The sequence below is a fragment of the Andrena cerasifolii genome, chromosome 7, assembly GCF_050908995.1.
Source record: "Andrena cerasifolii isolate SP2316 chromosome 7, iyAndCera1_principal, whole genome shotgun sequence".
NCBI classification, from domain to species: Eukaryota; Metazoa; Arthropoda; class Insecta; order Hymenoptera; family Andrenidae; genus Andrena; species Andrena cerasifolii.
In genome coordinates this window covers 801,307-820,177 of record NC_135124.1, presented here as the reverse complement: position 1 = coordinate 820,177, position 18,871 = coordinate 801,307, and the positions used below count along the sequence as shown (strand labels likewise).

Below are 18,871 nucleotides of genomic sequence, written 5' to 3'. Positions count from 1 at the left end.
ATAGACGGATTAGCTCAGGCTTAAGAATGACTAAAATTCTTAAAGATCCCGTACCACGTTCTTGATTGCCATTACAATTTTCGTTCCGCTCTGTGCCCGTTTTTGTCACTATGCACAGTGGCCCTCAACCCCAAGAAATGACGGAAAAAAATCAATATGCCATTTGTTCGTATCATAATGCCGAATCTTATTAAGCTGATTTTAAAGAACTGCTTGATTTGCTGTTGGCAAAGATAGAAAAGTATCTGTTAATGGATCTGAAGAATTCTGATGAAAATGTACAAACATCTTTTTATGCGTTTCGTGAAGACATCTTTAATGAATTTCTTCAAACAAAGCAGTTGTATACCCGATTTGAAATAAATCGGACAATTAGTTTTGGAAATATTTGAAACACCGCTCACGCGGAGGAGTTCCCCGGGACAATAAATAACTCGACCAGTTTTCAATAGTTTTGTACAGGGTGTTAAAAAAGTATTGTACACCGCTTGGAGGGGTGAATCTACACCCCCGGATCGGTAGAGATTTGCAAAAAAAAATTGCTGCAAAATTGTTTATAACATTGAAAATTAATGTTGAATTTTTTTACATCAACATATTCTGCTCGGTGGTAGGAGAAAAAGTTTGAAAGGAGCCATATGTCGCAAACGAACCGTTTCGTGGGAAAAAATTGTTAAATATTTCGCAACGATTTGAATGTACAGAGCTGCACGTAGAAGCATGGGCCCACCACCACCACTTTGCCGTTTGCCAATATTTACTACCTGAAGGGTAGTGACCTGGGGTAGGTAGCTGCTGGGCTCTACGCAGACACAACACGGCGTTTAAAGGGACAGAAGACCGTGCAAGGTGCATTGACCTGGCTAGGCCTGAATTAAGTGGTGTTTTCCCAACAGAAATTCAGAGTTGACAGTAACCAGTTAGAACTTTTACCTTTTTATCTCTTTTGATTTTTTTTTTATAGAGGGGGGAAATGCATTACGCATATCCAGGCAGGGTTGCCTGGATTATGTGGGACTCGCCGCTGCTAGCGGGATACCCACTAAAAACCCACTCTTTCTTGGCCTCCGTTTGGCTCCCTATGCTACGGCCGGGGCTTCACCTATCTTTTGCCTACGGACAGTTGAACGGATAGGACACAACAATAGATTCTGCTGATTGACAGGAGGAAAAGTTTAAAAGGAACCATATGTCGCAAACGCACCATTTTGTGGGGAAAAATTGACAAAGATGAATTGTGAAGGTTAGACGATATTAACTTATTAACTTACCAACGTTCTCGATGGTTCACCTCCTGCGTCTTCTTCTCATCCACAGGACACTCCCATCATTGTTGATGGCGCGTAGCATCCGTGCCTGTCCCGTGGCTTCGATATTATCGAGGCATTGTTGCAGTCTTGATTTGATATTTTTGCGAACTTTTTCAAAAGTGTCCGGCGAATTTCGAATTGTTCGGAACGCTTCGTCTATTCGATGTTTCAACTGTTCCCGCGTTTCAATTTGGCTACCCGATTTATAAACAATGTCTTTTACTGCTCCCCACATAAAAAAATCCAGGGGATTGAGATCGGGCGAACGTGGTGGCCACAAATGAGGTGCAGGCCTGCGTGCTATCCACCGTGTGCCAAACATTCGTGGTAAATAGGCTCTGACTGCCAGACTGAAATGTACTGGTGCACCGTCGTGCATGAAATACAGCGTTCGGCGTCTGTTTCGTGGAACTACTTGGCGAAGTTGGCCTAACAAATTTCGTCGCAAAAAGCGCAAATATGTTGCACTGTTTAATGTGGGTAAATAAACAGGGCCAATAATCTGATTTCCCACAATTCCTGCCCACACATTCACCGAAAAACGTCCCTGATTAAAGCGTTGGATGGTTGCGTGGGGATTTACATAGGCCCACACTCTTGTATTTTCCCTATTTTGTAGAGTCGCGCTGGAAAAACTGCTTTCATCCGTGAAAAGAACATTTTCTAGGAAGCGATCATTCTGTTGTAATTTCCGCAGCATCCAACGACGGAAGGTACGCCGAGCAGCGTAATCACCTGGAAGGAGTGCTTGTACCCTTTGAATTTTGAACGGTCGTAGACCTTCTTCCCGTATGATGCGTCGCACCGTCACGTGCGAAATATCTACGCGCCGAGCAACACCCCGGAGGCCCATTAGTGGAAATGCACGCGCTAACGCGATCACGCGTTCTTCCGTTCGCCAGGGTACGCGAGGTCTACCTGGTCTCGGGTGATTGTTGACTCCCACATTTAGCTCCGAAAAACGATGATCGAGGCGTTGAAATTCCCGTCGGTACGGGACTCGTATTTCCAGGCCACTGTCCACCAACCATTGTCTGTAAATTTCCCGGGCTAATGAATAGTCCCTGTTTGCTTCGTCAATGGCACGAAGCATTTGGCGAACGTTTCCTCCATCATTTCGACCTCTGCCTCTTAAACGTCGCTCCATGACACTCGGGGACCACTTATAATCACTAAATAGTAACTAATAACTAATAAATGTTAACTATACTAATCACTAAGCTACACTAATACACTATGTAACAGATGTTCCGTGTTTGTCCAATACACGCAACCACCACACGCGATGCGGACCCCGGTGTCCTAGCGATGACGACGAAAATCCAACTGGTTGCATTTCCTTAGTGTAGGAGGGACCTCGAGCTTTGGAACTTCGTCGGTGGAGGGGGGGGGGGGGAAGCCCCTCCTTCTTGAAAAACTTAACGAAGAAAATGCAAACATCTGGTTCCCAAAAATTAACAGGAAATTTGATCGGCCTAAGCGCTCGTTCAGGGTGGCGGTTTATGATCGTAATGTTCTGCGAGTACCGGCAGGGGAACGGTGCGCGCGGGACCCAGGTCATCACGTGCAATGCGCAGAGCAATACAAGGATTAACTCAGGCCAAAGAATGTCTAATAATGGTCAATTCAGACGAGCGATGCGGCGTCGTTGCGATTTCGAATCGGTACATATACAGGGTGTCCCAAAAATGTCGGAGTTCCTTGAAAGGGGTGACTCAGGGGATGATTTGAAACAACTTTTTCCTTAGCGAAAATATTGTCCGAAGCTTCGTTAACGAGATATTAACAAAAACCCCCGACCAATCAGAGCGCGCGCCTTCCGCCCGAGCTCCCGTTGTAGCGTTGGCTACGCGGTAGGCGGCTGCGCTTGTACTACGAAGGTACGAACAAGCATATCGGCATGCATCGAAGGAAACCGCGTTACACAGTTTTTTTTAAAAGCAGAATCTTAAATAATAATTGTTTGAAGTGAGAGAACAAGAAATACGTAAATTTCACTTTCCAATAAGGCATAAACGAAAAGGTAATGTAACAGAAAATGTACGACAATTGATCATAATTCATTATTGAGGTAAAAATCCGTAGTTTAATCACGGCCAACATAACTAAATTTAAACAATAATAATAGGTGTATGAATAAATTCTTTCAGACTGGATTTACATAATCGGTATAGAGCAACCGAATTTCTATCGAAGTGATATTCGTAAGCTACCAGAAAAATGGCAAAAGGTAATTAACAATAATGGAAATTATTTCGATGATTGAGTTGTTTTCATATTTTTTAAATCAAACTGTTATTGAACCCTAAAATCGATCAGAATCTATTTCTACACCTAATAATCACTAATAAATTAAATAACACTCACCCCTACGGGCATTCCTTTCCTTCCATTTCGGAAACCTGTGTCACTAAGTAGGTCACTGTGCCGATCGTGGTCATCGGTGGACGAAAAGATTTATGGTAGGGTTGCGCCCACTGCTCAGCTGATCGCAGGTATTCGACACCACCCGAAGGTAAGGATCGCAACGTCAGGTGCATCCGGGTTAATGTACCGAATATTCACTTCACTTCACGGCCACTAACACTGATCACTTAATTTACTTTTCATGGAACGTGTTGTTCCTACGTCATAAAATTGGTGGCCCCGAAAGGGGCCGATTACTGTTAGTTGAGCACTTGCTCGATGTGACCACCCTCAGCGTCTATGCACGCCTTGCAGCATCATTGACTCCGTTGAGAATAATCTTGACGCCAAACGCCGAATCGTATCCTCGCTGGGGGTTTGGATGTGTGGGTATTCCCGTGCAAACGCTCGCACAGTAGCACTTGCATCCCCGTTGATCCGGGGGTACACCCAGAACATGGCGTAACATTCTTGAGCGGAGAACATTTCTGGGACGAGATTGCTAGCTGACTGACAGGATTTTTTCCAAGCAACTTCCTCTACCCCCAACTAGTTTCTCTCGTTCCATAATGAGTTAACTCCCACCAGAACAAGAGGCTTTAGGTAAAAAGAAGCCAGCACATTTTCGAAACACACGTGCTTTGCAGAAGTGCAACGAACGACCCATCCTACACTTTCCCAAAAGTCCGCGCTCCGTCCTTTTACTGCCAGTCTACCCGTTGCTTCGAGATAGACTGCAAACACCACGTCTTTCGGTTCGAAAGGGCCTGAAGAGGAGAGAAACAGAAAGTCTTCGAGTTGCTATAAAGAAGAAAAGGCATACCATTCCTGTTTCCGTTTTCCAATACCCTGAGTTCACGTCAGCTACGAGGCGGAACCAGCTAAGCCATAAATTACCCAAAACAAATCGTTCTTTACCGCCGACTCGCAGGACAATAATAAACCGCGACCCTGGAGAAATGCTTTGTACGACCAGCCTGATTAATTTTTGGGAACTAGCAATTAAAAAGTAATATCCAACATCAATACGCCTCGCAGAGAGATACAGGAAGAAATGGGGTAACTCGTTTACTGCGCGCAGTCCCGCCTGTTTCGTGATTCTTTCAAGTTAAAGACAGATCCCTTATCTCTCGAGTATAAGCACGCGCTAGAATTACAAAACAAAAGCACGCGTCGACGTATTCCGTGCAAGAGAAGGTGGACATCGGAGAGGAAATATTGCTGTGAAGAGGGCCTCTTCAAAACAGTGGCCGTTTGGGAGGGATGCAGGGCAGATTTTTTTAGGTTACGACCAATCGGACTTCATGCCCACCTTTTCTCGCACGGAATACGTCAACGCGTGTTTTTGTTTTGAAATTCGAGCGCGAGCTTATACTCTACAGATAAGGGATCTGCCTTTAATTGGAAGGAAGGACGAAGAAGGTGGGACTACGCGCAGTCAGCGAATTACCTCCTTTCTTCCTGTGTCTCTCCGCGAGACGTATTTAAAATTAATCAGGCTGATGGGCCAAACCATTTCGCCAGGATCGCGGTTTATGACCGTATTGTCCTGCGAGTCGGCGGTAGAGAACGATTCGTTTTGGGCAATTTATGGCTTAGCTGGTTCCGCCTCGTAGCAGACGTAAACTCAGGGTATTGGAAAGCGGAAACAGGAATGGTATGCCTTTTCTTCTTTATAGCAACTCGAAGACTTTCTGTTTCTCTTCTCTTCAGGTCCTTTCGAACCGAAAGACGTGGTCTCTGCTGTCTATCTCGAAGCAACGGATACATTGACAGTAAAAGGACGGAGCGCGGACTTTTGTGAAAGTGTAGGATGGGTCGTTTGTTACACTTCTGCAAAGCACGTGTGTTTCGAAAATGTGCTGGCTTCTTTTTACCTACAGCCTCTTTGTCTGGTGTGAGTTAACCCATAATGGAACGAGAGAAACTACTAGGGGGCGGAGGAAGTTGCTTGGAAAAAATCCTGTCAGTCAGCTAGCAATCTCGTCCCAGAAATGTTCACCGCTCAAAATATTACGCGATGTTCTGGGTATACGCCGGGAACAACGGGAACGCAAGTGCTACTGTGCGAGCGGTTTCACGGGAATACCCGCACATCCAAACCCCCAGCGAGGGTACGATTCGGCGTTTGGCGTCAAGATTATTCTCAATGGAGTCAATGATGCCGCAAGGCGTGCATATACGCTGAGGGTGGTCACATCGAGCAAGTGCTCAACTAACAGTAATCGGCCCCTTTCGGGGTCACCAATTGTATAACGTAGGAACAACACGTTCCATGAAAAGTAAATTAAGTGATCAGTGTTAGTGGCCGTGCAGTGAAGTGAATATTCGGTACATTAATCCGGACGCACTTGACGTTGCGATCCTTACCTTCGGGTGGTGTCGAATACCTGCGATCAGCTGAGCAGTGGGCGCAACCCTACCATAAATCTTTTCGTCCACCGATGACCAGGATCGACACAGTGACCTACATAGTGACACAGGTTTCCGAAACGGAAGGAAAGGAATGCCCGAAGGCGTGAGTGTTATTTAATTTATTAGTGATTATTATGTGTAGAAATAAATTCTGTTCGATTTTAGGGTTTAATAACAGTTTGATTTAAAAAATATGAAAACAACTCAATCATCGAAATAATTTCCATTATTGTTAATTACCTTTTGCCATTTTTCTGGTAGCTTACGAATATCACTTCGATAGAAATTCGGTTGCTTTATACCGATTATGTAAATCCAGACTGAAAGAATTTATTCATACACCTATTATTATTGTTTAAATTTAGTTATGTTGGCCGTGATTAAACTACAGATTTTTACCTCAATAATGAATTATGATCAATTGTCGTACATTTTCTGTTACATTACCTTTTCGTTTATGCCTTATTGGAAAGTGAAATTTACGTATTTCTTGTTCTCTCACTTCAAACAATTATTATTTAAGATTCTGCTTTTAAAAAAAACTGTGTAACGCGGTTTCCTTCGATGCATGCCGATATGCTTGTTCGTACCTTCGTAGTACAAGCGCAGCCGCCTACCGCGTAGCCAACGCTACAACGGGAGCTCGGGCGGAAGGCGCGCGCTCTGATTGGTCGGGGGTTTTTGTTAATATCTCGTTAACGAAGCTTCGGACAATATTTTCGCTAAGGAAAAAGTTGTTTCAAATCATCCCCTGAGTCACCCCTTTCAAGGAACTCCGACATTTTTGGGACACCCTGTATATGTACCGATTCGAAATCGCAACGACGCCGCATCGCTCGTCTGAATTGACCATTATTAGACATTCTTTGGCCTGAGTTAATCCTTGTATTGCTCTGCGCATTGCACGTGATGACCTGGGTCCCGCGCGCACCGTTCCCCTGCCGGTACTCGCAGAACATTACGATCATAAACCGCCACCCTGAACGAGCGCTTAGGCCGATCAAATTTCCTGTTAATTTTTGGGAACCAGATGTTTGCATTTTCTTCGTTAAGTTTTTCAAGAAGGAGGGGCTTCCCCCCCCCCCTCCACCGACGAATTTCCAAAGCTCGAGGTCCCTCCTACACCAAGGAAATGCAACCAGTTGGATTTTCGTCGCCTCCTAAACACCTAGGAGCGAACATCATAGTCTGTTCGTCGTCATCGCTAGGACACCGGGGTCCGCATCGCGTGTGGTGGTTGCGTGTATTGGACAAACACGGAACATCTGTTACATAGTGTATTAGTGTAGCTTAGTGATTAGTATAGTTAACATTTATTAGTTATTAGTTACTATTTAGTGATTATAAGTGGTCCCCGAGTGTCATGGAGCGACGTTTAAGAGGCAGAGGTCGAAATGATGGAGGAAACTTTCGCCAAATGCTTCGTGCCATTGACGAAGCAAACAGGGACTATTCGTTAGCCCGGGAAATTTACAGACAATGGTTGGTGGACAGTGGCCTGGAAATACGAGTCCCGTACCGACGGGAATTTCAACGCCTCGATCATCGTTTTTCGGAGCTAAATGTGGGAGTCAACAATCACCCGAGACCAGGTAGACCTCGCGTACCCTGGCGAACGGAAGAACGCGTGCATTTCCACTAATGGGCCTCCGGGGTGTTGCTCGGCGCGTAGATATTTCGCACGTGACGGTGCGACGCATCATACGGGAAGAAGGTCTACGACCGTTCAAAATTCAAAGGGTACAAGCACTCCTTCCAGGTGATTACGCTGCTCGGCGTACCTTCCGTCGTTGGATGCTGCGGAAATTACAACAGAATGATCGCTTCCTAGAAAATGTTCTTTTCACGGATGAAAGCAGTTTTTCCAGCGCGACTCTACAAAATAGGGAAAATACAAGAGTGTGGGCCTATGTAAATCCCCACGCAACCATCCAACGCTTTAATCAGGGACGTTTTTCGGTGAATGTGTGGGCAGGAATTGTGGGAAATCAGATTATTGGCCCTGTTTATTTACCCACATTAAACAGTGCAACATATTTGCGCTTTTTGCGACGAAATTTGTTAGGCCAACTTCGCCAAGTAGTTCCACGAAACAGACGCCGAACGCTGTATTTCATGCACGACGGTGCACCAGTACATTTCAGTCTGGCAGTCAGAGCCTATTTACCACGAATGTTTGGCACACGGTGGATAGCACGCAGGCCTGCACCTCATTTGTGGCCACCACGTTCGCCCGATCTCAATCCCCTGGATTTTTTTATGTGGGGAGCAGTAAAAGACATTGTTTATAAATCGGGTAGCCAAATTGAAACGCGGGAACAGTTGAAACATCGAATAGACGAAGCGTTCCGAACAATTCGAAATTCGCCGGACACTTTTGAAAAAGTTCGCAAAAATATCAAATCAAGACTGCAACAATGCCTCGATAATATCGAAGCCACGGGACAGGCACGGATGCTACGCGCCATCAACAATGATGGGAGTGTCCTGTGGATGAGAAGAAGACGCAGGAGGTGAACCATCGAGAACGTTGGTAAGTTAATAAGTTAATATCGTCTAACCTTCACAATTCATCTTTGTCAATTTTTCCCCACAAAATGGTGCGTTTGCGACATATGGTTCCTTTTAAACTTTTCCTCCTGTCAATCAGCAGAATCTATTGTTGTGTCCTATCCGTTCAACTGTCCGTAGGCAAAAGATAGGTGAAGCCCCGGCCGTAGCATAGGGAGCCAAACGGAGGCCAAGAAAGAGTGGGTTTTTAGTGGGTATCCCGCTAGCAGCGGCGAGTCCCACATAATCCAGGCAACCCTGCCTGGATATGCGTAATGCATTTCCCCCCTCTATAAAAAAAAGTCAAAAGAGATAAAAAGGTAAAAGTTCTAACTGGTTACTGTCAACTCTGAATTTCTGTTGGGAAAACACCACTTAATTCAGGCCTAGCCAGGTCAATGCACCTTGCACGGTCTTCTGTCCCTTTAAACGCCGTGTTGTGTCTGCGTAGAGCCCAGCAGCTACCTACCCCAGGTCACTACCCTTCAGGTAGTAAATATTGGCAAACGGCAAAGTGGTGGTGGTGGGCCCATGCTTCTACGTGCAACTCTGTACATTCAAATCGTTGCGAAATATTTAACAATTTTTTCCCACGAAACGGTTCGTTTGCGACATATGGCTCCTTTCAAACTTTTTCTCCTACCACCGAGCAGAATATGTTGATGTAAAAAAATTCAACATTAATTTTCAATGTTATAAACAATTTTGCAGCATTTTTTTTTGCAAATCTCCACCGATCCGGGGGTGTAGATTCACCCCTCCAAGCGGTGTACAATACTTTTTTAACACCCTGTACACCCTGTAACAGAGACAGGACTGTACAATTTATTACGAGAGGCAATGCTTAAGGTCTAACCCGGTCGTCTGCGTTGCAGATGTTTACAACTCAGGGTTAGGCTCGAATTTTCGTCGATGTTAGAAGGCACTTAACCTTGAGTGTTGCCAAATGCACGTTTGGGGAAAGTCGAGTTGTCTCCACCCGCGACCTTTTCCCATCGTGGTCTGGCTTTCGTCCACTGGTTTCAAATGGGCAATAGCAATCGTGTAAAGAACATTTAAGAATTTTTTTGTAATAGATTTTAATAATAAGACACAAGCCAAGATTTTAAACAAAATTATTTTAATTTTGTCGCGCAATTCTTGAGTATACACATATGTATAAAATTATGCAAAAATAAGATATTGCAGTAGTAGTAGTAGATACTACGAAATTTATTTACGGAACAAAGGCGGACTCGGAGCCAGGGGAAGATGCATTTATTCCTTTACAATCGGGCAAAACTTACTTCCGAAGCATTCGTGGGGGAACATTTGCCTGCCAGATGTCGAATAGGGCACAATCGACATTATGCCATTTTTTCAGGGACTTCGACTTTCCTCCCTTTGAGTTAAGCGATATATTGCTCTGTCGGCGGGTGGTACGTTTGGTAACCATCCCTACGCGCGTGTACCGTTATCCACGGTCGACTCGCTGGACATTACCGCCATAAACGACCACCCTGGCGAAACATTCTGTCCGATTAATCGGGCTAGTATTTCGAACCAGGTAGTTGTGCTTTTCCTGTCGGCACAAACAGGATAGACAATAAAAAACTTTTCGTCGATACTCGTGGAAGAATAGTGGAACGTCAAATTTCTTTCAAAATGTAATGAGTAATTAATATAAAGCATTCTTTTTTTCAAGTTTTTTTTAAAAGTGGGCAAAGATTTTGATCAAAATTCCACTTAAAGGTGGTCATTGTCACTGATTAATATTTATCCATTGCCCCTCAGACAATGTAATATCAAAATATAATTGTTGCAGTATATTATTTATTTTATTTGGACTAGAATTCGCGAATTCTAGTATTACTTTCGTTAGAAACATTAATGCTATCCACTATTTCTTTTTCTTCTTCTTCCATTGGAATTTTGAAATGTTTTTCATATTTGTCAGCCAATTTCATAGTTTGTTTTTAACGTAAGAGTTTAGTGTATTTGGTGACAACTTATCACAAATGTTTATAAATGCGTTGTTACTTTCGTTCGATGACGGCACGCAGCGCTGATACCCTAAAGGGCCGCAGCGCCGAGTGCCACTGCCGAAACGTAAACAGATGTCGGCGATACTCTCGAATTCTTTCCAACGACGCATGAAAGTCAGTCGGTCTACAGAGTTCGGACACAGCTCTTGCAAGATCGTGCGTTCATTTACGGTTTGTGAAGTAACTGTGAGATTATATTATTTTCCGTTGTGCGATATCATTGCGGTAATTAGTGAAAAATGACTAGAAAAACACTGATACACTCTGGTGTTATTCTGCACATGCTGCAGATGTGTGAAAAGTGTGAAGTATTCGATGAGCGATACAAATTGAAGTGTCGTCCGAATAAAGTGAGAAAGAAGTGTGTGCAACATTTTTTGGATAACATGTCACCAAACACCTTAAACCTTTACGGTAAGAATACTCGATTTTGATAATTTATTCGGGGAAAACCGAACAGAAAGGTATTCGGTTCAACGAGTACCGCACTTCTTGGCTATCTTTATTAATAATTCGATTCTGGAGGGTGGGCATACGAAATTAATGAATGGGCAAATCTCTTCTACATCTGGACAAACGATATGCATTGTTAAACAAACGATTTCATCGTTTAATTAATTAAAAATCGAACTTATACTTTGTCGCCTCTACGGGTACCGCACTTCTTGGCTATCTTTAATAATTATTCGATTCTGGAGGGTGGGCATACAAAATTAATGCATGGGCAAATCATTTCTATAGCTAAACTAACGGACTGCATCGTTGAAAGAACGATTTCGATAATATTTTCCAGAAAAATCGATCTTTAACGCTATCGCTTCAACGGGTACCGTACTTCTTGGCTATCTTTATTAATAATCCGATTCTGGAGGGTGGGCATACGAAATTAATGCATGGGCAAATCATTTCTATAGCTAAACTAACGGACTGCATCGTTGAAAGAACGATTTCGATAATATTTTCCAGAAAAATCGATCTTTAACGCGATCGCTTCAACGGGTACCGTACTTCTTGGCTATCTTTAATAATAATCCGATTCTGGAGTGTGGGCATACGAAATTAATGCATGGGCAAATCATTTCTATAGCTAAACTAACGGACTGCATCGTTGAAAGAACGATTTCGATAATATTTTCCAGAAAAATAGATTTTTAACGCGATCGCTTCAACGGGTACCGTACTTCTTGGCTATCTTTATTAATAATCCGATTCTGGAGGATGGGCATACGAAATTAATGCATGGGCAAATCTCTTCTACATCTGAACTAACGAACTGCACCGTGGAAAGAACGATTTTGATAATATTTTCGAGAATAATCGAACTTTAACGCGATCGTTTCATCTATAGCCATTTTTTCGCGGTTTTTATTTTTTATATAAAGTCTGGAGGATGGGCAAATGAAATCTGAGAGTGGGCAAACGTGGTCAGGTCGGGTACATTCGTATCCTTCTTTTAAAAAATTGAAATGCATTCATGGTGGGGGATGAAGACAAATTTTTTATTTTGTTCATAATTTTTTTCTGGAGGGTGGGCAAACGAAATTTTTTTATGGGCAAACGTGGTCAGGTCGGGTACATTCGTATCCTTCTTTTAAAAAATTGAAATGCATTTATGGTGGGGGATGAAGACAAATTTTTTATTTTGTTCATAATTTTTTTCTGGAGGGTGGGCAAACGAAATTTTTTTATGGGCAAACGTGGGCATACGATGGACAAACGAATGCCGTTGAGTTTTTTTAAAAAATCGAATTTGGGGGTGCTATCTTCACAGACCTGAAAATTGAGTCATATTTTCCTACTTCTCCTTGCGTACAAACTCTAAGTAAATTTTATGACGTTTTGAAACATTAACGGTGCGCTTCTCGATACTGCAGACGTACCTACCTAAGTAGCATTTCTGACGGAAAAGAATTGTCCAGCCTTTGGGCCTGCCATTTCTGGCGTAGACCTTTGGCAGGTAGGTATCTGTTTCAATGGGCAATGTCACCCGTGGCGCCAGCAAGACCGTCCCTGGTGCTAGCTATTCCAGCGAGTTTTCTTCCAGTGAAAATCAGTAAATTTGCAAGCGCTTATTGAATTTGTCTTGGAACGCACTATCAACTCACCTCTTGAAGAAAAATAGTTCTATTTAAAAAACCAAACTTGACCATCGTATCTTTTAAAATAATAATCGAAAAAAATCGTTTGCGCTAATAAATTGATCCTCTCGAACCATGCAATTCTATATTTTTTTTATTTTTTTTTATCTCCAATACGTTAGGAGATATCCTGCTGTCCAGTCTGCCGTGGGACACCCTGTATATTTCACTTTCCGTCACCATCTTAAACTGCGTGAGTTCACATTGCATCTGATCAATCTTACTATCTATTCTTTGTCCTTCCTCCTCCTCTATATGTTCAATACTGTAATGTTTTGGAATGTGTGTTGATGTACGTGACGAGTGCGTGAGCGAGCCGTGATGCACAGAGCGAGAGCGCCGAATAACAGCTACAGCGAGTGTCGTGCTGATCGCGAGTGCGGGCACATACTAGGGATGTGCGGGTAACCGATTGTGTCGGGTACCCGAACGGTCGGGTCAGGTCGGGTAAAGTCGAGCGGGCTTGAACGGGAGCCCGGGGCAGACGGGCCTACGGGTAGTCCGACTGTATCGCGTAGTCGGGTAGCTCGAGATTTCGTACATGCTTGTCGAGTGCTCGGTTGTTTAAAAAAGCTGAATACGTATATCAACTTATCAAGCACCGCATTACCCGAAATAATCGAGCTACCTGACACAATCGGGTTACCCGATAGAATCGGGCTACACGATACAGTGTATAATCAAATATCTATTATTTCCCTCCACCAGTTCCTTTGTACCAACACGATTTCCATCTATACAGATATTATGAGCTAAGTTTAACGCTTTCTTGCTACCACCAACAATTTCCTTTAAAATCTTCCACATTTCCTTCGGCTTATTCTTGTTATCATCGTTAGCTTTTTCGTGATACTGTTTTTTCTTTATTCTTATTAATGAAACTACTTTATTTCTACATTGTCTACAGTATATTCAATCCTGATTATTGTTGTCCGCACGTGTTTTTCCATGGTGCTATGTCATTTAATACCGTCATCATAACATCTATAACTTTATTCGCAGAAACAATTGCATCATTATCTTTATCAATTTCATTTGGTACGCTGTATATGTTGTGAATCTCCTATAGTAGTTTATCACTAAACACATTTTCTTGAAAGTTCGTGAAATCTCTATAACGACTTTCTTCCTGCTATTCTACAATTCTATCCGAATCTTTGTCATGTCCTGGGTGGCGGACAATGACAATGTGGTTTTGAATGGGAACGATAGGACGAAGGCAAACTTCGTAGCAGAAGGGGAGATGGAAATTTTAGGCACAAAGGTAAGCTTCGTAGCAGAAGGGGAGATGGGAAGTTTGGGCACAAAGGCAAGCTTCGTAGCACAAGGGGTGATGAGAGTTTTAGGCACAAAGGCAAGCTTCGTAGCACAAGGCAATCAGGGAAGGTTTAAACAATAATGGCGCACCAGGGTGACACCCGTGTGAGCACAGGTGTTGGTATTTAAAGGCTTGGTAATTGCATTGACCGCTGCATTAATATAAGAAGCTACACGTAATATTTCTTTGAAATAGATGTAGCCGTATGGTTGTGTAAGACCTAAGCGAAAGTAAGCCTTATAACGTTCTCGAACGAGACGTTGACGTTAGTTACAGGAGGTTCCACAAATAGAGCGGTTTACTCGTGGAATAATGGGATTGGTTCGGGTGGCGTGCGATAAAGAAATGAATTTCACGAATAAGAGTCATTCTTTTAACAGTCATTAACAAAAACAGTTTATTTGAAAAGGTTATGGTACGACATGATGTCGTGGAATTGTAATATAATAGAACGAAATGATTACGTAATGACACGTCGGTCGGTAAAACAGAAAACTGTTCGATTTTCGCTCGTGACGCTAGATCGGTATAATGTAATAGAACGCAAAATTAACTAACTTAAATATCGCATTGTTCGTGCGGTCGAAGAAAGTAGTTTTGACGCGTAGTTAAAAAGAAATAGTATTTAACGCTTAGTCGACAAGAAATAGAATTTGACAATTAGTCGAAAATCACCTGTCTTTGGACGGCCTGCAATGTTTGTGGCGTTATGTTTGCTGCTGCAGCGTGAATTCGTACGACTATATCTTCCAGTGTATCTACTGGCTGACGGTACACCTCATCCTGAAATGATTGTTGTACAACAAATACAAAACGCAAGTAAAAAAAGAATACCTATAAAAAAATGTAACAGCAATAATGAAATTACCTTCAGGTAGTTCCAGAAGAAAAAATCCAGCGGGGTCATATCCGGTGACCGTGGGGGCCACGCAACAGGACCGCCGCGGCCGATTCACCTATCCTGGAAGGTTTGATATACAGGGTGTCCCACTTAGGAATGGACAGCGCGATATCTCTTAAAGTATTGTCGATAAAAATATAAAAAAAAAATAGGGAATTGCATGGTTCGAGGGGGCCCATTTATTAGCGCGAACGAATTTTGTTTTCGATTATTATTTTAATAGATACGATGGTCAAGTTCGGTTTTTCAAATGGAACTATTTTTTTTTTGAAGACCTGAGTTGATAGTGCGTTCCAAGACAAATTCAATAAGCTTTAATGTATACACTTTATTTCCACTGGTTTTTAAGATATTGCGCTTGCAAATTTACTGATTTTCACTGCAACAAACCCCTCTGGAATGGCAAAAACCGGGAGCGGTCTTACTGGCGCCACGGGTAGCACTGCCTGTTGAAATGGATACTTACCTGCCAAAGGTCTACGCCAGAAATGGCAGGCCCAAAGGCTGGACAATTCTTTTCCGTCAGAAATGCTACTTAGGTAGGTACATCTGCGGTATCGAGAAGCGCATCGTTACTGTTATTTCGCACTTGCTTCTACGCTCGGATGGCCGGTTCTTTTGGGAGGGATGCAAGTTGAATTGGTTAGGTTAGGAGTGAAAGTTGCTAGACTAAATTTCAACCATAGGGAGCAGATTGTATCAGAACCAATCGGATTTGCATCCCTCACAAACGGCTGCTCTCTTGAAGTGGCCCTCGTCACAGCAATACCTCCTCCCCAATGCCCACCTTCTCTCGCACGAAATACGTCAACGCACGCTTTTGTTTTGATATCGAAGCTCGTGTTTATACTCGAGAGGATCACGCGTCGACAGCGGGCTACCCCTTTTCTTCCTGTGTCTCTCCACGAGGAGTATTGCCGGTGGATTGTAGGAGCGCAGATGTCTGGATGCCAGTTATTGAATTCAGGAGACGATAGAAACACTTTATTACAAAACACACATGTACTATAATTAAAGTAAATCGTATTCCTCTCGGGCAGGAGTCGCCCGAAGCTCGTCAAGGAGACGCGGCCTGGTACCCCGTGGCGAGGGCTGCTCTTCGCAGTGCCTCGCCCGATTTTTATGGCTTTTCCCGGAAAAAGGTACGAATCCTGGCCCGAACGTAATGAATTGGGATTTTACGGACACGAGTTTTTACACTAAATAGGAGTCTGAATTATTGTCTCAATTTACAAGGTAAGTCGCCAAAATTTTTTAATAGATTTCTTATGTAGATTCGCAGACTTGGAGGTTGTCCGGAGAAGGTTCGACAGAGGAGCATCTTCTTTCGCATAAGTTTTTGGAAATTTGTACTATGCATGTACAAAATAATACCATGCATGTACAAAATAATATAGTATAACAAATTGCATTGCATTTAATTTGCCAGATATTTTTATACCAGCAATTTAGAGTTTTTATGTAAAGCTTATAGAAATGAAGGGGACGCACAGGATTTGGATAAAAATGAAGGGGACGCACAGGCTTGGATAGAAATGAAGTGGATGCACAGACTTGGAAGTTATCTGGAGAAGATTAGATAGACAGAGAGCATCTTGTTTCGCACAAGTTTCTGGAAATTTGTCGAATAAGGTAAATCGACAAAATTTGTCAAATTAGCATAGCATTAAGAGTAAAGAAAATTATGGCGGACTGTTTGCAATGTAGAGCAGGTCACATTAGTGAAGAAAGTACGTTGAAAACGCATCTCCCTTGATACTTTTCAATCCTTTGTGAAAGACATTCGTAATTTTTACTAGCTTCCCATTAACAATATTTCAGTTCACCAATAAACATACTAAATTAATTTTATTTCAACACCAATAAATTGTGCTTTAAAAATATTGGATCTCTTCGTTCATTTTGCTGAATTATTACCATTAGCATTTAAATTTCCTGCAACAAGACTTTTTGCCATACGCTCTCTCCTTCTTCGAATACATTTTGTAGTCTCTACACTTACTATAGCGAAATGCCACTTTATTTCTATATAAATTCTATGTTAAGTTGTAACTAAAATGTGGCTATTATATATTTACAGATAATCGAAGCAGAAGAGAAAGAGAAAGTACCCTGCTGCACGAGCAAATGCGATAAGCAAATTTTCATGAATAATTTTATTATTTTAGAGTTTTAAGAAATATGTATATACAAAATTGAATTTTATTATGAATGTGGAAAAATGTATAATTCAGAAGAGAAGAAAAATAAATTGGGGCATAGTATTTTATATTAATTAAATGATTTTATTCAGCTTCGATGCTCTGTTTTCTTCTTGTATGTTTGCTTCATATCTGAAAACTCAAACTTAAGCCAATTCCACTAATCGAATGAATACGTATAACATAATTTAGATATTTAATCAATGTTAAAGGTAGGATTAATTAGAAAATGTTTAATAAACTTAGAATCCAAGGTACACCATATTTACTGTTAAACATATGTATTTCTCCACATTAGAGTTTGGATTAGCACTTGAATACAATACAATTTATTTAGAATCGTTCAAACTTCAAAAAGTAAAAAAATTACGCCAAATACACGAAATCAAATAAATCACAAAAATAGAAGATAATAATAATTACATAATATAAAAAGATGTGAAATCAAAATGAGCTGCAAGTACATAAAGGTGTTTTCAGTCAAATACTTGGCCTGGCGAGGCAAGCTATTCTCAGACCATCAATACCCATCCCTTCCCTCTCGCGGGCTTTCAGATAATTTGTCTATTTATAAAACTCTGACAATATGAGTACATTTTCATTAAATTGCGTTTTAACATAACTACATGATCATTCATCGACACCGATACCGTTCCCCTCACAAGCTTTTAGATAATTTGTCAATTTAAAACTCTGACAATACGAGTACACTTTCATTATTTTGCGTTTTTAAATAATTCTTATTCATCGACACCTTGACCTTGCCTCGCCAGGCCAAGTATTTGACTGAAAGCACCTTTATGTACTTGCAGCTCATTTTGGTTTCACATATTTTTTTTATTTTGTATTTATTATTATCTTCTATTTTTTGTAATTTATTTGATTTCATGTACTTGGCGTATTTTTTTGTACTTTTTTGAAGTTTTTTATGGGGATACATTCTACAGCTAACAATATTTCAAACATCGCAGCCTATCGCGCGATCATGCGTATTGAGTCCCCCGAGACTGTTGCATGAGATGATACTATTTTCACGGCGCGAAGAACGCACGAACAAAATATAATACTTTTTTGAAACGTCGAATCTTAGAATTATGTGGCGAGGAGAAGGAGGATGGCGGGTAAATAAATAGATTGTAATATATGTTTAAGAAATTTATTTTAAAATTAAAAGAATGCTTCTTCTACAATGTCAATATGGAAACTATTCATGGTAACACGCACGCAAAAGGGGCCGTGCAAGGTATCAGACAATACAGATAGTCGTGTGAAAAAAGTATTTTATTTTATTGACAACATATTATATAGGAAAAAACATTGCGGCATACTATTCCGGCGTCTGGTATGTATCACGAACGATTAATCCCAATCCTAATGCTAATAGTTCACAATCTATTAAAGAGTTTGGTTCGTAGCAGTCGCTTTTGGTAATGATATTCTCGTAGTCCGCGGTCGTTGTAGTAGCGGTACGTATAATGTTGACAAAAGAGGCGTACTTACTGGTTACGGAGTACAAAATTTCTGATAAACATGAGAACATGCAGTCGATACAACGAGCATATTTGAACATTTGAATTATCGTAGCTTCAGACATGTATATGACTGAAC

At 41.7% G+C, this 18,871-nt stretch overlaps 1 protein-coding gene and 1 long non-coding RNA gene across 2 annotated transcripts in view; one reads left to right on the top strand and one right to left on the bottom strand.

The window, feature by feature from the left end:
- Cow (Proteoglycan Cow) overlaps positions 1-18,871 on the top strand; it is a 1,009,917-nt gene that overhangs the window by 325,863 nt on the left and 665,183 nt on the right. The gene's annotated exons all lie outside the window — the stretch shown is intronic.
- The window catches only part of LOC143371251 (uncharacterized), a 333,517-nt gene continuing 315,374 nt past the window's right edge, over positions 729-18,871 (bottom strand). Inside the window, exons 2-3 of the long non-coding RNA XR_013085987.1 lie at positions 9,151-9,480; positions 729-863 (exon numbers count right to left, since the gene is read on the bottom strand). This is a non-coding gene — a long non-coding RNA (uncharacterized LOC143371251). The remainder of the gene's footprint in view (positions 864-9,150; positions 9,481-18,871) is intronic.